At 50.3% G+C, this 22,635-nt stretch overlaps 2 protein-coding genes across 29 annotated transcripts in view; one reads left to right on the top strand and one right to left on the bottom strand.

Moving 5' to 3' along the window:
• The window catches only part of ISCU (iron-sulfur cluster assembly enzyme), a 627,706-nt gene that overhangs the window by 375,013 nt on the left and 230,058 nt on the right, over positions 1 to 22,635 (top strand). Inside the window, exon 1 of one of the 26 annotated variants that reach the window (XM_050749914.1) lies at positions 12,983 to 12,986. The exons of the other annotated variants lie outside the window; for them this stretch is intronic. The gene's annotated coding sequence lies outside the window, so the exon portion shown is untranslated. Of the gene's footprint in view, positions 1 to 12,982; positions 12,987 to 22,635 lie in introns of those variants that run through there. 26 annotated transcript variants of the gene reach the window in all.
• The window catches only part of CMKLR1 (chemerin chemokine-like receptor 1), a 52,757-nt gene that overhangs the window by 20,609 nt on the left and 9,513 nt on the right, over positions 1 to 22,635 (bottom strand). The window lies entirely within an intron of this gene.

Raw genomic sequence — 22,635 nt, forward strand, 5'->3', positions numbered from 1 at the left:
GAGCAAGACTGGGGTCCTGGCTGCCTGCAACAAGGTTGTGTGATGATGCATCTCTCATTCCAAGCTGCACGGCAGCTAAGAGCCCACTCTTGAGAGTCAGCTAGACCAGGTTCAAAGACCTTTCCTAGCTCAGTGACAGTGGACAAATTGCTTCTCCTCCCTGAGCCCCATCTGTAAAATGGGCTATTAGTACTTCCTTCCTGGGGTGAGCATGAGCGTGTCATGACACAGTGATGTGGACATGGCACCTGGTACACAGCAGGAGGTCAGCAAATGTCTGCATAGAAAACCCAGCTTGTGATGTTCCGTGAGCCCCTGTGCCACAATAGAGAGGACAAGGCTGAGTCCAGCTGGCTGGTTCTGCCCAAAGGAAAGGGCTTTGTTTCCAGAAATTAACAGAGCTCAGAGAGTAGCCTGGATAATGTCTAGAAGCCTCGGGAGGAGAGCCAAGCCACAGGACGGAGATGCTTCTCGGCCTCCTCCCAGGCCCCTTCTGCCCCGGGCTGGATGAGGAAGCCATGGCTTCTGCCATTCCCATCCTCAGCTCGGCCTCCCACCTCCCCGGCATCCCTACATCCTCTGCAAGAGGCTCTGCAAAGCATGTTTCACTTTACTCAAGTCCCTCAGTTGAAACCAAGCTATTGTCTGGCCTCAGTCGGGACAGGGCATTAACACCTAACAAGGAGGTGGCCATGGCTGGGTGACCTAGACCCGCTCTCCACACCTCCAAGTCTCTTTTTCCACTTCTGGGGCATGTGGACCACCCAACATACCATGATGGTGAAGGAAAACAACCTCTGTGGGACACCTAGAAAAACAGCCAGCCCTTCGTCAGGTCACACACAATGGCACTTTCCCGTCATTCTCATTTCACAGATGACAAAACTGAGATTCAGAGTCACTGAAGTGAGCAAGTGAGCACGTGGGTAGAACCCGGAGCCCCAGGCTGGGCTTCCAGCTTCTCCTCCCTTGGTTTTCCATGGAGTCATGTTACATATCGTCTGGAACTAGGTTTCGGATCTAGCTCCAGCACTTCCTGGCTGTGTGATGTCATATAGGTTACTTAGCTCTCTCAGCCTCAGGAGCCTCCTGGGTAGCATCTGTCTCAAGGAGTTGTGAGGATTCAATGAAACAAGGCTAGTGAAGTGCTTGTCACCACCACAGCCACTGCGTTAATAGGGAAAGGCAATTTCTTTCACAGGGTGAAACTGAGATGTGTTTCTACCGCTCCCACAGTGAAGCCCACTGTTTTAGGGTCCCAGAAGAATTTGGCAGGGCACAAGCCCCTTCCCAGCTCTCTCCTCTGCTCATTCCCTGAGCACATCTGGTCCAGCGTAGCCCCGCCCGGACCTCTCGCTGGCCGCTCAACAGCCTGTTCCCTCAACAGCAGGCCACCTTGTTCTGGAGACTTCCTGCCCCGTCTTGACTGTTCCCCTCCAGGGCTCCTGTCACTGTAGGAAGTGTGCTCAGCATGGGCCCAGGGAGCTGGGAATGAGGTTTGGCACCTCTTCTTGGGAGAGGTCAGAAAATAGAGGTTCTACTGGAGGGTGAGGACGGGTAGGGCAGGGGCCCCTCCAGACAGGCTGACTCAAATCCCTCAGGAGGCTGAGAAGCTTCCGACAAGACAATCTTGACGTTGGGCTCAGCTCTGAAGGCCAAAGATTCTTCCTTCCAGTCCTCTAATCCTCCTGTTTCCCTTCCTCCATCCTTCCAAGAAATAGTCATTAAATTCCTATTATGAGCCAGGCCTGGATCTGAGTACTGGGGTTGCAGCAGGGAACAAACCAGACACATCCCTGACCTTGGAGTTGGGGTGGGGGGGTTGTCAGGGGTGACAGATGCTAAACAGTCAAGTAAACAATCACATAATAAGGAAAGCAAACACATCTGGAGCCAGACTGCCTGAGTTTGAATCCCAGTTCTGCTGTGTGACCATGGGCAAGTCACTACACCTCTCTGTGCCTCAGTTTCCTCATCTGGAAAATAGGAGTCATCATTGCTCCTCCCTCACAGAGTTGTTACAAGGATTAAATGTTGGTAATGGGTTTATGTTGGTAATGTTTTAGAAGCATGCTTGGTTCATCTGAAGCTCTATGTAAATGCCGAAAAAATAAAATGAATGTAATAGCAGGCAGTGATTTGTGCTGTGAATAAAATATGAAGAGGGTCATCTTTTCAGAGAGGCTTCTTGGAGTGCTCTCTCTAAAATAGAATTCCCCTCTGCCAGCATTTATGCCCTGTTCCACCTCTGAATGGAGACCTGAATACACAGAGAGGGAGACATGGGCTGGTGATGCAGAAGAGCATGGTAGCCAGTGGGAAGAGCAGATGCAAAGGCAGGAGGATCGCTTGAGCCCAGCAGCTCAGGGCTGCAGTGAGCTATGATTGCACCACTACACTCCAGCCTGGGTGACAGGGTGAGACCTCCATCTCCAAAAAAAAAGCCAGTAGTGGGCAACATCTAAGGGTCACACTCCTTGCCAGATGCTGTGGGAGTAAGATGGCCCAGCCACTACCTTCATGTAGAGAAAGTGGGTGCAGGAACAGATCATGGCACAGTCAGTATTCTGAGACGTCACCTAAATGCCAGGCTTCCAGCAAACTGGCCATGCTGGGCTTGCATTACAGAACAGTGTTATCCACAGTCCCCACCCCTCCCTATTTTCCCCTGGGGTAATAAGCCAGTTGCAATTTGCCATTGAGTTTGTCCAGGGCCTCTGCTGTGGCAGAAATAAGTGCAATCCAGTGAGAGAAAGAGGAACCAAGGCATTCTCACTTTCAGCTTTCATAGGAGAGCACATATTTCTTTGTGGACATGAAAAATGTTCATAAATGGGTCATTTGGGTCTCCTGCCTGGCCCTGTTGGTCACTGAGTGTGTGGCCCTGGCTCTGCACAAAGTAAAGGGAAAGGGCTGGGGGAATCAGGGGATGCTTCCTGGAGGAGGTGGCATTTGAGCTGAGCCTTGGAGAGGATAAAGCCTTTGCCAGATGGAGCAGCCGAGGGAAATGATATACATACCTGCAGAGGCACAGAGGCTTGATAAAATGTGGATAGGGGCTGTGTGTGTGTGTGTGTGTGTGTGTGTGTGTGTGTGTGTGTGTGTGTTTGTCTTAGGGGAGGGGAGAAGGCAGGAGATGTGGCTAAGGAAAGAAGAGAGTTTCAGATTGTGAGATCCCTGCAAGCCATCAACTTCATCCTATGGGCAATAGGGAGCCATGGATGGTTTTAAGCAGAGGGTGCCATCTTTCTAAAAAGATTCCAGCTTCTAACCTGGGTGGCTGATGTGAGGGCTGTATTGAAGAGGAGAGGCTGGAGGCAGGAGAATAGCAAGAGGCCTGGTGAACTGAGGGCCCTTCTGCCAGTTCCAGGCTGACCCAGAAAGTGCAGTTTTTGGAGGCTCCAGGCGTCAGGATATCCCATCAGAGAGCCGGGAAGCCCAGCAATCTCTATTTTTCTTGAGGATTTTTCCTCAGCCCACAAGGACTGGTTTGTTTCCAGAGCCATTTCCATGGCAACCACCAATGCTCCAAGAAAGGTCTTGAGTGAGCAGAGGAGTGAGGACCAGAGATACTCAGATGGGTCTTCACGGGAGAAGCCAGGTCACAGAGAGGGGCCCATACTATCCAGTCCTGGGGGCTGGGAGCCATCTTCCCCTGGAGTCTGTGATGCCACAGATAAGCTATGGTTGCCATGGTAACACTGAGTCCCCCATCCCTGGGCCTCATGGACCCAGGGCCTTTCAGCAGGGGAGTAGGCAGAGATAGGAGGGAGGCAGTGCTGAGGGGCAGCCAGAACCTGTAGCTTACCAGGCACATCCCAGGACATGTGTGTGAGGCAGGTAAGTTTGAAGACCGCCTCCCCACCCCCCGCCCAGGAGATAAGCAGGGTGCAGATGAAGGAGCAGTCTCTGGGGTCTGGTGTTGGGGTTCTGGAAAGGCAACCCCCACTGCAAATTGATGCCAGATACACGCTGCTGCTATGCCTTCAATTCCACCATCAGGGTCCTGCTTTCAACTCTCCCCCAGTGAACTGAAGTCAATGTCGTGATGACGGTGGAGAAGCAGAGGCCCACACACAAAGAGGAAGGAGCTTTTGGACACAGTTATACAGCAGAATGCAGCAGGACTGGGACTCAGATGCCAAAACCATTCCAAATATGTCACATCCAGTTAGTAGTTGACGTGAATGTGTGTATGTGTGCGTGTGAGATATTAACGCTTAAAAGTGCTAGGGAGACCGGGCAGGGTGGCTCATGCCTGTAATCCCAGCACTTTGGGAGGCTGAGGCAGGAGGGTCACTTGTAGCTAGGAGTTCAACACCAGCTTGGGCATCACAAAGAGACTATGTCTGTAGGAAAAAAATAATAATAATTTTAAAAATTAGCCAGGTGTGGTGACACACACCTTGTAGTCCCAGCTACTCAGGAGGCTAAGGTGGGAGGATTGCTTGAGCACAGGAAGTCAAGGCTACAGTGAGCTATGATTGCACCACTGTACTCCAGCTTGGGTAACAGAGCAAGATCCTGCCTCCTAAAAAGACATAAAGTGCCAGGGAAAGGATGCTAAGGGGAAAAGGCAGCACAGAGAGGGAGAGCTGGTGGAGACAAGAGGCAACAGGAGGAAGCGTGGGCCACTGAGCATGGGCATTAGCCTCCCTTCCCCTTGGACAGCCCAAATGAGGTCAGTAACCCAAGGCCCAGGACAGGGCTGCAGGACTCATGGGAAGTCCCAGGCTAGGGGCAGGGAGGGACTGCTGGGGGGACCTCTGAGGCCAAGTCCTTCCAAACCAACCTACTCCCTGTGCTCAAGGAGCCTAGTACCCCTGAGCATAGTTCAAAGTACCTGGGCCTCTGCTTTTGCAGGTCCCTCTGCCTGGGGTGTGCTTTTCACAAGCATCCCCTTGCTCCTCCCAGCCTCAAATGCACAAATCCAGGCAGAGCAGGCAGCAAGGTGACAGGAGGAAAGAGAGCCATCCTGCTACGTGCCAGGCACCTAGCTGTGAATTTGACTTCCCCTCATCTCCTTGTGTCCTGACAACCCATCTTCCCCCTGGCCTGAGGAGCGGAAGAACATTACCCCATTCCACAGATGTTGAAACTGAGGCTCTGAAAGGAACGAGATCAGGATCACCACCCAGTGCCTGGTGGAGCCAGGACTTGAACTCAGACCTGTGGGAACCCAAGGCATCTATACCCTTATCACAGCACTTCCAAGCATCATGGATGGGCTGACGGGCCCCTTTCGCTACAAAGCACTCCTTCCTCCCTAGGACTTCCCTTACATCCCGCCAGCACAGCTTCTCCACGGGGAACAGCCCTCACCCGCTGACTGTCACGGGGTCCTCGGGTGCAGCTCTGGGGTGAGAGGAACCAAAACTGAGAGTCTGGGGCTGATGGAATCCACCCCCTGCTTATGAGGCACCGATGGCATACTCAGTGCCTTCACTCACAACAAACCTTCAAGGTAGATATTTTCATTCCCATTTTTCAGATGTGGAAATTGAGGCACAGAGAAGCAAGGGCACTGGCCCAAGATCCCACAGTAGGAAGGGGCAGAGGGGAGGTTTGAATCTGCGCTGTCCTGACTCCGGAGTCCACGTCTTCAGTGACGGTCACTGTCCTTCATGTTCTGTGCCTTGCCTGCTGCACGTGGGGCCCTGCGATCTTGTATCAGCTGTCCCCACCTGTGCATCTGTCCCCACCTTGCACATTCGCAACCCTACCTCATTGACTTGGGGTACTCAGAGACTCCAAATCACTCCCCCTCTGCACAGTCTCCACAGGCTGGCCAGACTCCCAAGGCAGGGGGTGCTGCAGAGGCCTGTCCAGCCACATGGAGCTTTGAAACATCCCAGAGCCCTGAGCTGCCCCAGGGTCCTCCTGCCTAGGCTGCTAGCCCCGAGCACAGAGGCCTTGGAGCGCTCAGGCAGGCTCTGGCCCCTTGGAATTCCCTGGCTCCAGCCCAGGCAGCTGACAAATGGACTGGCACCACTGCCAGCAATCAGGACGGTGGAGTATGAGATCCCACCCTGTTCCCAGGCACAGGGAAGGAGGGGCAGGCTGCCCTTCCTTTTGACCCTGTCACCAGGCTGTCACTTCTCCCAAGGCAAAGCCCAAGCCTTGACCCAGGAGGGGTCTTGCTGGAAACATTGCCCCCCACCCTACCCCACCCCACCTTCCATGGAAAACAAAAAGCTGCTTGAAGACCAGAGGAAATTCCAGAATCCTAAAAGTCATTGCTGGAGAGGCTTTAGGATCAAGGGGTCTTGTACCCTCATCTTACAGGAAAAGGGAAGTGGGTCAGTGTGGCTGAGAGCTTAAGCCTCACTCAGTTACAGCAAATCCACACATGAATCCCAGCTCGGCCCTTCCCATGCTATGTAATCTTGGGTTACCAAATCACAGACTCCTCGTCTGTAAGGGGGGTCAATGTAAAGATTTCATGTGAGATCATGTATGTAGGGTGCATAGGGTGACCGACCAGTTGTCCTGGTTTGCCAGAAACCAAGGGGTGTCCTGGGATGCAGACTGTAAAGTGCTCAAACTGGAATGTCCCAGCAAATCAGGGCCCGCCGGTCACTCTATGAACATGAAGAGACTGGCTCCAACAAACCTGCCCTTTGGCTATTATGTTTAAAGAGAGCTATGTCTGGAGTCAGCTATCAGTGAGTTTGAAACCCCCACTAGCAGAACTTCTAGAAAGACTTGTCAAGTCTTTAGAAAGCTCTTCCTTTTTTTCGCTAAACTGACCTTGAGCAACCTGCCACATTCATGTCAGTGTTGGTTTAGGCCCCTGGAGTCACACAGGACGAGCCAGCCACCTCCCTCCCCAGGCAGCAGCCACTTCCTCCCTTTAATCTCAGCCAGCACTTCCTCTGCATCATTCTTAACCCCTTGCCAGCCGACCCCCACCAGGCCATCCAAGCTGCTCTCCTGGGTTGGGGAGGGGTGCCACAATACGTTTTTGCTTGCAGATTTGTTGATTTTTTTATTTTTGTTCACTTATATACTGGCGTGATGCAGCTGTGGATGGTGGGAGGTTCAAAAGAGGCTCACTTATACAGGGAACATAAAGTAAAAGAAGGAAGGGAAACATGGGTAGAGACAGAAAATGGAGCCACGGCTAAGGGTGAAATGCAGGGGACAAAAAATGTCCTAAATGCTGACAGTGGCTGGACCACACACTGGACCCCCAGCTTCCTGAAAGGGGGACCCAGTTACATGAGTCACACGCTCCTTGTGAAAAAGCAAACCCACTCAGGGGGAATGGCAAGGCCTCCTGATGCTAGGAGCAGGACGACTGTCTCCAGAAGCCTGTGGAGAGAAGACATGGGAGATCTGATCACGGAACGGGGCCTCCAGTTCCTGAATGTTTTAAGGGAGGCACCAAACACTCACTGACGGACAGCACTGCCCCAAACTGCAATTCAGTAAAAGCCGCTTTTCCTAGATGTGACTGTGAGTTTCAGTCTACACAACCAAAGAATCCAAATTCTTTGGATTACATGCATTGCTGGTGTAATCCAAAGAATTTTCTAGAATATCTGAGAAGGGGCCTGAACCGTGGCCTTTAAGTCATTCTCCCTGACGTTGTTTTCTCAGAACTGAAGCCTTGTTAGCAGTAGCAGTGGTAAGCGGGACACTACTCTTTCTTTTTCTCCCCCTCCCCTTTTTAAATTTTATTTTATTTTAATTTTTGGAGATAAGGTTTTGCTATATTGCCTAAGCTGGTCTTGAACTCCTGGCCTCAAGTTATCCTCTCGCTTTGCTTCCCAAAGTGCTAGGCTCACCAGCATGATCCATCATGCCCAGCCCAAGGGACATCATTCTCTATGGCCCAGGCTTGAACACAATCTTTTTTTTTTTTGAGACGGAGTTTTGCTCTTTTTGCCCAGGCTAGAGTGCAATGACACAATCTCGGCTCACCGCAACGTCCATGTCCCAGGTTCAATTGATTCTCCTGCCTCAGCCTCCCAAATAGCTGAGATTACAGGCATGCTTCACCACATCCGGCTAATTTTGTATTTTTAGTAGAGATGGGGTTTCTCCATGTTGGTCAGGCTGGTCTCAGGTGATCCACCTGCCTCAGCCTCCCAAAGTGCTGGGATGACAGACATGAGCCACTGCACCCAACCCAAACACAGTCTTTCTCCACACCAGCTGGGGGTGGGCCTGGGGCATCCTTACGCTCACTTATCTGTGAACAGGTTTTATGAAACAGACAATCCTGACAAGGACACACTTGACACACAGGTGGAGTGACCCTCCATCCTGGCTTGCCCACGACAATCCCTGTTTATGCTTTTTGTCAAGCTCCTTTCATTCTCAAAGTGTCCCAGTCTGGACAATAAATCCTAGTTTCCCTACTCATAGATCACTCCCTCCTCTGGCCCAGAAGCTCCTGTGTCCTGGCCTTGCCCACCTACTTGTGCCAGGCCCTAAGCTAAGCACATGTCCTGTGTCATTAAATTTCCATAAGGGTCCGGTGAGGCAGGTACCACCATGATCCCCATTTAACAGATGAGAAAATGGAGGCTCAGAAAGGCTGCAGCTGCTGTCTCAGGAGGTAGCCATGTGCCAGGAACGTTCCAGGATTTAAACACCAGTTGTTTCTGCACAGGCGGCTACTTTCACTACCTCTATTTTTCAGATGCAAAGACTGAGCCTTAGTTCACCAATAAAAGGGTGAACTAAGGCCCTTACCAAAGCCCCTATGGTTTCAGCCAGGAAAGGACCACAGAATGTCCAAATTTCAGAGTCAGCTTCCTTCAATCCAGGCTCATGAGCTGTGGGTCCTTGGGCAAGTGACATGGCCTCTCTGAGCCTTGATTTATCTCATCGGTAAAATGAGGATGAATCTTGCAACTCACTATTGGGTGAATGAGGAGTAAACGCAGGACCGGCACCTGGACCCTGCGCCTCAGCCCAGCTCTTACAGCTCTACCAGGAGGGGATGTGTTCCCCCAGGAAGCTCACAGTCCTCAGCGGAACCAGTGCATACTTCATGGAGTCACTGCAAAATGAAAGGCAGCCCCTTATTCAAAAATTACTGAGAATTCAGGACGGCAGCAGCCAAGTGTTAAACCAAGCGCAGGCCTTCTGAGCCTTGTGTGGCTGCACTGGTCACCAGCCCGAGATGCTGGCCCTGCCCCTCAGCTCTGGGGAATTGGAGGGAAGAGCCCTCTTCACTTCAGGCCCCAACAGGGCAGGGGCTTGGCAGGGTGGGTGATCTTAGGAGGGAGGAAGGAGCAGCACAGCCAAGAAAGAGCAGAGAGAACAGAGGATAACATCTCCTCAAGGTAGACAGAAAGAGACGGGGAGGAGGGGCAGGGAGAGGAAAGCCAGCAGGAAGAGGAGAGATGCAGGACTGGAAAGAGGAAGACAGAGCGGCCAGGGCAAAGCTGCAAAGTGGCAGAAGAAAGACGAAGGCAGAGTGAAGAAAGTCCCCAGGAAGAGAGACCCAGAGGGAAGAGGAAAGGGCAAGGCTAAAAGGAGTCTTCTGCCAACTTCTGAGAAGGTTTAACAAGACCCCACGGAGCCACCTAGTGTGGGCAGGGAGGGCCCCAGGAATAGCTGTCCTCCTGGGGTGGGGGTCATTTGCTGTTGCATTTGCATACATTTAAAAGCACAGGAAAGGCAGTGCTGGGGATTTCCAAAATTCCCAAAGATCAGGGAGCTATGGGCAAGGTGTCAACCCCATAGCAGAAATGGGTGGGGCTTTTGCTTTGGGATGGAAAGCCAGAGCCCCCTGGCAATGGGTTAGACCATGCACTGGTTGGAATTGCCAATGGGAGCTCAATCACAACTTACTGCAGCCTCAATCTCCCTGGGCTCAAGTGATCCTCCCACTTCAGCCTCCTGAGTAGCTAGGACTACTATAGGCGTACACCACCACACCCCACTAATTTTTTTTGTATTTTATAGAGATGGGGTTTTGCCATGTTGACCAGACTAGTCTCCAACTCCTGGACTCAAGTGATCCCCCCACCTCGGCCTCCCAAAGGGCTGGGATTATAGGCATAAGCCACTGCACCCAGCCTCAATGTCACGGGTTGATTTTAACAGGAAAAGGTGTGATTTAACACACAGCCTGTTTGGTGGTGGGCTAGAGGCAGTGTTTGGGAAGGTCTGGCAGACACAAGATGAGCTAAAAGCTATTCCAGGCAGTTCTCTTCATTGAGCATGGGTTTCAGTCATTGTCTGCTCTAGAGGTTCTCTTCATCCATGGATATTAGCGTCAAGGACAGCCCACAAGAACACATTGTTTTCCCTACAAACATTTCACCAAGAGCTCAAGGGTATTCTTGGAATGAGATGGCAGGTCCACTATGAGACATAGGTATTAACTGACTACCCATGGCCTCAGGAGGCCACCAGGAATGCATCACAGTCACAAGGATGATGTGGACACTGGAGGGAGAGGTGGGCTCTGTGTACACCCCACAGGACTCTCTCAGCTGGTTCAAAGTGGGCCAAAGGTGGCCTCATTCTGACATCAAGGAAAGACGTAGTCAGCTGGACAATAAATCCATCTAGTTTGAAAACCCCAAATGTGGTTATGTCACAGTCAAGGAGAAAATAGGAGTGAAAACCATGGGCCTTAGAGTTTACAACACATATGCTATTCACATAATAACACTCTTAGCCTAATGGCCATCCATCCACAATTTTAATAGGCTTTTTGAATTTAAATTGCTGACCAGGCATCACAACTCCATCTAACTGGTGATGTTCAAACCATGTAAAACTATAGAAAGATTATAATGAAAAATCTTGCTCCTACCTGCCACCATTGATCCAGTTTCCACTGTACGCACCTTCCTATGTTAGCTCCTTATGTCTCCTTCCAGAGTTTCTTTGGGGAAATACATTCCCTTTTCATTTCATTTCTCTCATTTTGCATAAAAGGTAGTATACTGAACACACTATTTTGCAACTGGCCTTTCTTACCTAACAATATATCTTGGTGATGATTTCTTATTTGTATATTCATATGTACAAAAAATCTTATCCTTTTCGATAGTTGCATAGTATTATATTGGTAGATTTGCCAGCATTTAATTAACTAGTCCCAGGGATGGGCACTTGAGTTGTTTCCAGTTTCTTGTTGTTACAATGTTATAATAAATCATTGTGTGTGTTACAATGTTACAATTAACTACAAATGTATATCATTTCCCACATATTCTTAATAGAGTCTGGAGTTCTCAAGCCCTGGTCTTTCATAATGAGCAAATGGGCTTTGAGCACTCCCTTTGCATTGATTGTGCTGTGTTTTGATCCATCAAGAATATCCTTCAGAGCCACTTAGACCTTCAGTCCCCATAGAACCTGGGCCATGTCTTTAGCACAAAGTCTGTCTCATGGGAAGTCAGAGAACCTTGGTTCTTATTTCAGCGGTACTGGCTGTTCCAACTCCCTGTCCTCAGTTTCCGCATTTATCAAAGGGAAATGACAATTGTTTGCAGGGTCACCATGGGGAGCAGGGATCAGGAGAGAATTCTGTGGATATATGACAGTATCCACAGTGCGAGGGAGATTTCTGCCTGAGGCCTCCTTGTTACCCCAGAGGGCAGATCTGTACTCTGTGGGTTCCCAGAGAAGATGCCAGTCAGGCTGCAGGAGGGAGTCTCTGCAGAAAACACAGCAGCCACCCGCCAGTGGCGAGTTTCCAGTGTGATCCCTGATCCCATAGCAGCCAGAGCCTGAGCCCACAAGGAGCCGTGTTCTGGAGGTGGCTTCGGTGGCCCCAAGCAGCCCTGAGAACTGCCAAGTTGAAGCTGCTTTTATTCTGTTTTAAAATAAAACAGTGATCACATTCCCAGGGTGTGGAGACACCCCTCCCCTCCATGAATTAGTCTCAGCTTTCCCAGCCACTCAGGAAAGGATCCAAAGGAATTTTCCACCCATGGCTTATGCAGAGCAAATCCTGGCGGGCAACAGGGTGCCTGCCCCACTTCCAGGCAGGAGTCCTCACCTCCTGCTTTGCAGCACTCACATCTTCCCAACTTGCCTCCCCTGGGACCCCAAGGTGCTGACAGAGGAGCCTTTGTCTCCCTCTTCCTGGCCTCCATGCCCTTTGCCAAGAACCCTGGCCATGATGTCTCTGCTGATGCGGGTTTCCAAGGCTCATTTTGTAACCACGAGCAGAGATCTTTGAAACCGCCACCTCGCTGAGCCATGAGAACCATCACTGCCAACCCTCAGGGTCCTCTCCATCCCTTACTTTGCCCCAGCCTCCCAACAACGTTGAGGACCACCCCTACCTCACAGGTAAGTAAACAGAAACTCAGAGAGGTCAAGCAACTTGCCCAAGATCACACAGCTAGAAAATGAAGGAGCTAGGACTTGAACCCAAAAGCCATGTTCAGTGTGTGATGGTTAAGGGTATAGATTCTGAAGCCAGACCACCTGAGTTCAAAAGCCAGTTCTGTCATTTACCACCTGTAAGACCTCTTTGCTGCTTAAATTCTTTCCTCAGTTTCCCAATCTGTAAAATGGGGCAATACATACCACACAAAGTACATACCTCATAAATAGTATATACCTTCTAAAGTTGGTGTTAGGATATAAGAGAAGGAATATAAACAACTAGAACAATAATACCTGGCCCATGGTAAGTTCTCAGTATATTATCCATTGTTATTATTGTTGCTGTTGTTGAGTATAATTATGAATCTTACCATTATACGACATGGCCTCAGACATAAATGTGGCATGATTGTAAGGGAGTATGATTTAAAAACAAATCAAAACAAAAACCTCCTCTCAGAATTTCTTTCACACTGAGGTATAAATATCTGATGACCTATTACGTATTTCTCATTCTTACATTCAATAAACTTTATTGAGCACAAATTACCTGCCAGGTGTCAGGCTGGGAGAGACAATACAAAGATATAGCTCCCACTCCCAAGAAACCCAAAGCCAGGTAAGGGTGACAGACAATGAGTGAATCATGACAGAGTAAGCCCAGGGCTAGGGGGACCTGTCGGCATAGTATCAACTCCAGCTGCCAAGTCAGGGAAGGCTGCCTGGACAAAGTGAAACTTGAAGGACAAGCAGGAGTTGGCCAGTGGGCAACCCAGGCTGAAGTAACTTCAGAGGCACAAAAGCATTGCACTTTCACGTGATATAGCTGGAGAAGAAGGTTGTGAACTGAGTTGGGATTTAAAGCTGTGATGGTGGAAGGAAACTCAGGCACCATGTGGAGTAGAAGTAGAGTTTCAGCCAGAACATATGGCCCCTGGTGTCTCTAAAATCCCAAAGGGGTGGCATGAATAGGGGACGAAGCCCCAAGCTTCCCTCCCCAAGCCCTGGGAGGTATGCGTCAGGTAAGGGGTGCTTTCTCCTGAGCTCCAGCAGGAGTTCCAACCCGCTCCAGGGATCCGGGACTCAGAATTAACATCCCAGCCCTCAGACTGTGAATACTTCTCCCCCACATTTAGAAAGAGCCAAAGTGCCAGCCCACCTCCCAAGCCCTTCATATAACATATGCCTGATTTCCCAAAAGCAAAGATTTCTCCTTCCTTCCCTGCTTCTTCCGTCTTCCCCTCAGCCTCTTCCTCCTCCATGTCCCCTTCCATGGGCAGACTCACAGACACCTGTTCCACTTTGGCCTTCCTCTCCCCAGCTCCCACCCTCCAGGAACCTGAGCCAGCAGCTTAGGACAAACCAGCTCATCAGGTCACACACACATCCACACTGGTTCCACCCACCCTCCTGCTCATTCATTCGTCCTACAAGAGGATTAGAAACTGGACCCCAGAAACTCCAGCACAGCCATATTTGAAGAAACACAGTCCAGCAGCCAAAAGTCCCTGTAGACCTTTGAAATGTTTACTGCCACCTCTCAAAGAACAATAGAAGGGTATTGTAGTGGATGTTTTTCGCACCCAGTCGGGGTCCTTTTCACTAGCAGGGTCCCCCATCTGCCAGCTGCAGGGAATGTTAGATGCTAACAGCTCACGGCTGCCCTCTCCTCCTAAGAATTGCCCTCAGCAGAGCAGGAGCTGCCTCTGCCTGGCTGCCACAGGGCACAATGCTCGCTCCAGGGCTCCCCGGGGCATCAGACTGAAGCTAGTCTCAGCTGAGGCCATATCCTCAATAACCCCTTCCCTCATTCCCCTTCTCCTGAGAGCAGAGTGAGGCACCTGCCTTGAGTGCAAACTTAGGGAGGAGGGTTGCCAAAAACCTCACTCATCCAAAAAATAATAATGTAATGTAACATTTTTTCAAAATCAAAGTGACAGCTATTCAGGAGGCTAAGGCGGGCAGATCAATTGAGCCCAGGAGGTCAAGGCTGCAGTGAGCTATGATCATGCCACTGTACTCCAGCCTAGATGACGGTGAGACCCTGTCTCCAAAAAATAATAATAATAATAAATAAATAAATAATCAAAATTAATGTAAAAAATCGCATGATGAGCAAAACATCAAAATAAAAATGGGATTCCATCCTGCAGTTTCGTGCGCCTGTGTCACTCACCACCCCCTAATCCTGACTCTGCCGGAGAGCACACCCTAACACAGAATGTGCACCCAAATCCCTATCTCAGGCTCTGCTTCAGGGAAACCTGATCTGAGACCGGGATCCAGATCAGAACCCACTGCAGGGGTTCTTAGAACATACTCTGACTCATTCCTCTCCTCTGTATTTCCACATCTAAGAGACCCTGATGTCCTTCCCTAGCTCCTCCCCACACAGCCCCATTCCAGCCAAGGCTCTGTCTCTGCTCACCGCCCTGACTGAACTGGGAATTGAGCACACATGGTGATACAGTTTGAATATCTGTCCCCTCCAAATCTCATGTTGAAATCTGATCTCCAGTGTTGGAGGTAGGGCCTAAGGGCAGTGTCTGGGTCATAGGGGTGGATCCCTCCTGACTGTCTTGGTGCTATCCTCCAAGTAATGAGTGAGTTGTCTATTAGTTCCCACAATAACTGATTGTTTAAAAGGAAGAGGTCGAGGGGAAGGTGGAAGAAGGAGGGAGGGGAGAAAGGAGAAATCTTTGCTTTTGGGAAATCAGGCATATGTTACATGAGGGGCTTGGGAGGTGGGCTGGCACTTTGGCTCTTTCTAAATGTGGGGGAGAAGTGTTCACAGTCTGAGGGCTGGGATGTTAATTCTGAGTCCCGGATCCCTGGAGCGGGTTGGAACTCCTGCTGGAGCTCAGGAGAAAGCACCCCTTACCTGGTGCATACCTCCCAGGGCTTGGGGAGGGAAGCTGGGGGTTTTGTCCCCTATTCATGCCACCCCTTTGGGATTTTAGGGAGACACCGGGCTCCAGATGTTCCGGCTGAAACTCTAACTCTGCTCCACACAGTGCCTGAGTTTCCACCATCACAGCTTTAAATCCCAACTCAGTTCACAGCTTTCTTCTCCAGTTGTATCACGTGACAGTGCAATGCTTTTGTGCCTCTGAAGTTACTCCAGCCTGGGTTGCCCAGTGGCCAACTCCTGCTTGTCCTTCAAGTTTCACTTTGTCCAGACAGCCTTCCCTGACTTCACAACCGGAGTTGATACTATGCCAACGGGTCCCCCTAGCACCTTGGGCTTACTCTATTAGTTCCCACAAGAACTGATTGTTTAAAAGAGCCTGGCACCTTCCTTTGCTCTCTCCCTCCTTCTTTCCTCATGTGATGCTGGCTCTCCTTCCCCTTCCACCATGAATGGATGCTCCCTGAAGCCATCACCAGAAGCAGATGCTGGTTCTATGCTATTTGTGCAGCCTGCAGAACCATGAGCGAAATAAACCTCTTTTCTTTGTAAATTACCCAGCCTTGGGTATTCTTTTATAGCAACACAAAATGAACTAAGACACATGGTAATCATTTCATCCAATTGCCACATCTGGGCACCTACTGTGTGCCAGGTGCATTCTCCCCCTGCAATCTAGCCTTGGATCTGGCAGCAGATACCTTTCCCTCCATACCTCATTCTCTCAGATCCCCCCTTCAGCCAGACAGTGCCCACCTGAATCCCCCACTCAGCTCAAAGAAGCCCAAGAGACCAGCTTAGCTCAGTCAACATCACGCCTTGGGATTTCATGAACTGGTTACATTTCCCAGAAATTTTTGAGACTGTCACAGAGTTGCCACCTATCTACATTTGCCAAGTAAGGACACTGCAAAACTAAAACCATCCCTTACCATCACCACCACTTCAGAAAAGAAACACACCCAGGAAAATAGGTGAGACATAGACTCATCTTTTTCTGTTGAAAATATTTCACTTTATGAAAAGCTTACTCTGCTGTCATTTTTCCTTTTTATTTTATTTACTACTATTATTATTTTTTTTTTTTTTATTTTTTTTTTTTTTTTTTTTTTTTTTTTTTTTTTTTTTTTTTTTTTTTTGCTTATCTGCAGACTGGTAAAAATGTGGACACAGATAGGCTCTGGTGGGCTGGGGTTTTCAACCCTTCTGTTTGACATTCAGGGAAACTAAGACCAAAGGACAGCTTGTCTTCCCCATTCAAACCCTAGTCCTTGAATGTTTCCCTGAGGAAAACTGAGGAATGAACAAGGTGCAGTGGAGACAGGAAACCTGGGTTTCAGTCCTGACTCTGCTTCAGATTTTCTGTGAACCTGCACAAGTTTCTGCCCCTCTCTGAACCACAAGGCTGCAAATCTTTCAGATGACACTGAGCTGGAAGTTGCCATCTGGTCCAACATGTAGGACTTGGGGTGCAGTCCCTGCCTGAGCTCACAAACAAGCTTGGCTGGAGAAAAAGGACTGGATGCCAGTCCTCTTTCTCTGATATCCAAACTAGCGCCTCAGTTTCCTCTTCTGGAAATGAGTTCTTTGATCATTGCCAACTCCAGATTGCCACACAGACAGTGGCATAGGGGCCAAGGGGAGAGAATTGGCAACAGCTAAGCCACCTGGAGGAAGAGGCTGGCCCCACAGCCAAGGGCCTCTGATACACAGGACTTCTTCCAGCTCCAGAGAGACCAGGGGTCTACAGTCCAGGCCTGGCAGGTCCCCTCCCTGTCAGAGACCCAGCCCAGGCCAGAGGTCTAGGGCTCCAGCTGGGAACCCCCAGAGTTTACATCTCTGGGCAAAGCCAGGCATTTACCTGTCCCCAGTGGAAAGGTGCTTGGGGTGCCTGGTGCCAACTGGGTTCTTGGTGGTCTCTTTTTTCTGGGAGTTGGATGTGATCACACTTGTTGTAGAAGGAAGCACATCTCAGCTGTCCAGGAAACGTGTCCTGGCTGCCCAGACACAGATGTAGGGGGGCAGATGGGAACAGGGCTCACCAAAGGGGCATCTTTTTAAGTGCTGTACTGAGGCTGCCTGGGTTCAAGCCCTGGCTCTGCCGCTTACCAGCTGTGTGACCTTGGGCAAGTCACTTAACCTCTCTGTGTCCCTATTCCCTCCAATATACAATGGAGAGGTGAGGGGAAGAGGATCCCATCATGTGTGAGCACTCCCCTCAGACCTGACAATCCATGAGTTCTCTACTCCAAGTTTCTCCAAACAAGTCACCCAGACAGGAATCCAGAGCACAGACGAGGCGCCTCTCCATGAAGCCGACCCAAAGACTTCCAAGGGGCTCCATTTTCATCTTTAAATGCATGGGCCTATTATGGCGCTGAATGCAAAGTTCCCAAGCTATTTTCTTAAAGCAAGTGCCCTCAAAATAATTGTATGCAGTTTAAAAATAAAACACATGGCCTTGAAATAATTTTAGTGAGGGTTTGGTTTTCCCTAAGGGCTGAGGGTGTACCCTTCTGCTGTTGGGGCTCGCGTGTTCATTTCCTTGCAAGTGTTTACTGAGCACCCACCAATGTGCTGGGTGCAGGGGTGGTGGGTGGCCTGAGCACGCTTCCTCCCACAGCCTCCAGTCTGACCACAGCCAGTTCCCAGAGGGAAGAAACCAACAAGAACCCTGTCAACACCCAGGGCCTCACGAACCCTCCCACTGGGAATAGGTGAGTGCTTGGTTTTGCCCAAAGTTGCTGCACCCAACCTCTGGAAGACCACAGCTGGTTCAGAGCACTTGCTACAGAAGAAAGAGGGTGAGAGGAAAAGAAGGAGAGAGAGGGAGACGGGGCAGCGGAGACAAGGCAGTGGAGTAGAGGCAGTGGGAGGTGCACTGGGAGGACAGGGATCAGGCAGCCTGGAGATGCCCCCAGCATTTCCAGAGGGCTCCCAGGCACCACCACCCTTCAGGGAGCCGGAAGACACCCAGACAAGCCTTATGGGTCGTTCTGAAAATTTGTCCCGGGGGCCTGCCTTGGACTGTGGCTTCTTTCATTTCACCCCTGTCTGCTCTCAATCACCTGAGAGGATGAAGATCAGAACCACGGAGCTTCTTACTAAATCCACATCATGACTGGGGATTGTCCACATTGTGGGTGCTCCTGGCAGGTGCAAGGCAACTTGCACCCCCTACTGTTATCAGCCCAATTCCAATTTCCCCAATGGGTAAATAGCTGGCTGTGGCAAATACCACAAATATTTAAATAGCTGGCTATTGCAAATACCAAAAACAAGTAAAGAAATAAAACATACCCTCCCACAGATCCATCTCCCCCTGCCCCACCCAGACAACCCTATGAGGCAACATCATCCTTACACCCATTTCACAGATGAGGAAACTGAGGCAATCAAGCAAGGAAGTCAAGAAATTTGAAGCCAAGCCACCAAATTCCAGAAGCTTTGACCATCTTGCCATCCTGCCTCTCTAAACACACCTGGAAAAAATGCACTTCTACTCACACCAACCCAGCCACCAACACCATATCCTATCCCAGTTCCTGCTTCCACTCCCTGCACAAGGAGGGAAGGAAAGTCAGTTGAAAGACAGTTTTACCAGTTCCACAGAGTGTCAAGGACCCCAGGCTCCTCATCCAGGGCACGGGACATGTTGGGGTAACCACTCCTACCCCCAGGCTCTGTCAGAAATGCTGGAGGGTGGGCGAGCAGTGTAGACGAGTGTGCTAAGATTGGGACACTCACCTTTGTGACCTCCCAGGCCTGCCCTATTTCTCTGAACTCTGCTAATTGGAGCTCTGTCATTTTTTTTAAGGCAACCCAATTCTGGCCATTCTGTCTACAAGAAAAGGGAGGAACAAAGAGGCCCCAGTAGAGGTGCGAGGAAGTTGGAACTACAAATTTCTCCTATGAAATTGACTCAGTAGTTTTCTGTCCTCAGGTCCTTGCAGCAGAGGAGGCTGTGGTTTGCTTGTCTCTGGGAAGATCCCCAACCAAAAGCTGCCCCTTCCCTGTGCTTATGTCCACAGCTTCTGAATGTCCCCCATCCTGAGCACTCTCTGCTGGCTTAAGGCATCCTATTTGCAAACCTTCCACTCCGGCAAGCTATCATCAGTTGCAAACACCTCAGTGTGAGTGAGTTTATCCCTTTAGTTTCCAACTGGCCGTCTGGATGAGAACAGGCTTCTGAGGCAATGGGCCATGACACTGATGAGTCAAGCCATGGAAGATGAAGGGACAGTCCCATCATAAAGTCTATAATCAGTATAGAAGGGGTCTGCAGCACAGGAAAGGGGGAAAGGCCTGGAAATCACAGGGGAGAAGAATTCATGGACTCTGGAGAAGGGGGCTGGGAGAACAGGGGCAGCCTGGGCAATGTGGCCTTGGGCACTCAGCTGCTGTCTTTGAGCCTCAGTCTCTGAGCCTCATCAAGGACAGGGAAAGCTGGCTGCTAAGGGACTGGGGGCTAGAGCAGAGGAGGTGATTGCAGAATTCAATCGCATTTCAGAAAGTATTTCCCAATGACCTCGCATGCACCGTGCCTTATTTTAAGTGCAAGGAAGTCTTCAGCATGCTTCTTGTACAAGGGCTCTACTAAGCATTGGTCCCACTGCTATGTGTTTTTTCATGGATTCGCTGATTTAATCCTCACCACACAACTCATGGCAGATCCTGTCATCAACTCTAATTTACAAGTGAAAAAACTGAGGCTGAGAGAGAGAGAGAGACAGAGAGAAACTGATCCAAGATCACCCAGCTGGTAATCAAGGGACTCAGGATTTGAACTCAGGTCTAACTCCTAACGTGGAACTGTAACACGATAGAACTCATCAAAGAGCAAAGAGCTACAGCTGCTAGAGGGTGGGTGCCTTTCAAAGACAGAGAGGGGGATTGGCTAATAAAGATGACCTGAGGCCGGGCACGGTGGCTCATGCCTTAACTCCTTCACTTTTGGAGGCCAAGGCAGGAGGATCCGTTGAAGCCAGGAGTTTGAGACCAGCCTGGGCAACATGGTGAGACCCTATCTCTATAAAACATTTTTAAAATTAGCTGGGCATGGTGGCACATGCCTGTAGTCCTAGCTAACTTGGGAGGCTGAAGCAGGAGGATGGCTTGAGCCCGGGAGTTCAAGGCTACAGTAAGCTATGATTGCACCACTGCACTCCAGCCTGAGCAACAGAGTGAGACCCTGTCTCTTAAAAGAGAGAGAGATGTTGTGAATTAGAGAACGAAGGAGTGAGTGAACACATATCATCTCTCTAGGTCTCCATTTCCTGGCTATAAAACAGGACTGTTTTTCCCACCGCCCACACATCTGATGAGTGTCTGTGAAGCCAGCGGGTGGGTGCTTGGCTTATAAACAGCCTGTTGTGATCAGCCAAGAGGTAGGACTGGTCCCAGAGGACAATCTCGGAGGAGGGAAGCAGGACTGGGCAGCAGCCCAGCCTGAACTCCACGGATGAAGGCTACCTGTCCCTTCAGGCGGTGGAACCAACACAAAAGGCTCTTGGAAGGAAGAATGAGGAGGTGCAGTGGGCTTCCTGGGTCCCAGGAAAATGTGAAACACCGGACGGGGTGGGACGGGGCTGAGAAAGTGTGGATCAGAGGCCAGCCTTCCAGGACGTGGAGGTCAGAAACCCTGTGATGGGGAGGGGAGGGTGTCTCCCCACCAGCTGGCCTCACAGGCTGCTCACAGCAGTTCTCTCCTCTCCCCCGAGTCATGTTTCTAATTTCCTGATTTCCTTCACATCTGAGACTTTTCATGGGAGGAGAGGGAAAAACAGTAAAAGAAAGGCCTGTTTAGGCCAGACAGGGCCAGCTGCCCCCAGAAGAAGTGAGGCCAGCAAGTCAAGGTCTCCACCCAGTCCGTACCGTGTCTTTTAGCCAAGGCAGGCAGTCCAAAGGGAAAAGCTTGGAATGAAACTAGGACTTTGGCATTGCCTACAACGAGCATTTCTTAGCCTTTCATGGTTCAAGAGTGCTGGTCTCCCTCGTCCCTTCCCCACCAGGCCAGCCCCCTGACACTGAGACCCCAACTCTGGGCCACACGTGATCTCGTGTGAGCCCCACAACACCCCAGTGAGGAAAGCCCTTTTATGATCCTCTTCGTAAAGTTGAGGAAACTGAGGCTCAGAGCAGTTAAGCAACGCTTCTGAGGCCTCCCAGCCAGCACGCGGCTGAAATGGGTTTCAAAAGAGGTCTGTGAGAAAAGCAGAGCAGCTGCCTCTATCCACCCGGTGGCCATCCCGTCTGACTCAAGGGAAACCCTTTTTCTTCATGACCTAAATCCCTGACAGTTGAAGAGGCCCCCTGTGAGTTGAGTCTGTCATAAAAGAGACTGCAAATTGCCTGCACTCCCTGAAGACCTGTTCTTGACGTCAGTCAGCCGTACCTCCCCACGGCTAGGAGGCCAGGGGACCCTTTAGTGCCCAGCCTGGATTGGTCTGGCTGCCGCAGCTGGTGGCCAAGTCTGCCTTTCTCCAGTAAAGACGTCACCAAATTGCCTTGGGCAACCCAAAGTTGCCATCTTAAATCAACTCTCCTTTAGCATTAAACCTGAAGGAAACACCTTGTTTCCTCCCAGCCTCTATGCCTAGGTCCCTCAGCAAGTCCTGGGAGTGGTGGGAGGGGCATCCACCATTCAATCAAGGAAGTCACCAGTGGAGAGAAAGATTCTCTTCTCCAAGCTGGTTGATGGGCCAGACAACCCATGAGATAAAGCCACAAACCAGCATGCCCACTGGAATTTCAAACTTAATTAGCTTTGGGTTGTCTGGAATCTTCCATTGCCCAAATGTTCAAATTTAATCAACTGAGTTTGGAGAAGGCAAGGGTTGGAGGCAGCAGGATGCTGTTCCCATGAAATGAAGCACAATGTGGACCACCTGGAAAATTGGGTAGGGCCTTCAAGGCCATGAGTAGCATTCCGATCTCCTCCTGCCGTCCCTGCTTCCTGCCCACTGTGCCAGACTCCCTGCAGTCATCAAGTCTCTGGATCTGTGTTCATGCAGCTCTCCCTGCCTAAAATCTCTCTCATGTCTAGCCAACTGCTCCTATAGGCAACTCAAGGCCAACTCACCCTTTGAACCCAGCTCGAATACATGCTTCCTTCTTGAAGCACTATTTCCTGGCTTCTCCAGTGAAAGCTACCTCCACTCCACTCCTGCAGTACTTTGCACACTAAATGTATCGAGCAGGCATAAATGGGAAGGTATTTAACAATAAGCACTCAGTAAAAATGGCCCAGTAGTCACTTATCGTTCTGAATGGATGATGAATTGAATCATCATGGGTGACTGCAACCTGAAATTTGCCCCAAGCACCGACATTAAAGTCAACCTTCTGGCTAGATGGGCCTCCACTCTGTTTACTCATCTGTCTCCCACTCAAAGGGGAGCTCCCTGTATCCCATG

This window comes from Macaca thibetana, chromosome 11 (genome assembly GCF_024542745.1).
Source record: "Macaca thibetana thibetana isolate TM-01 chromosome 11, ASM2454274v1, whole genome shotgun sequence".
NCBI classification, from domain to species: Eukaryota; Metazoa; Chordata; class Mammalia; order Primates; family Cercopithecidae; genus Macaca; species Macaca thibetana.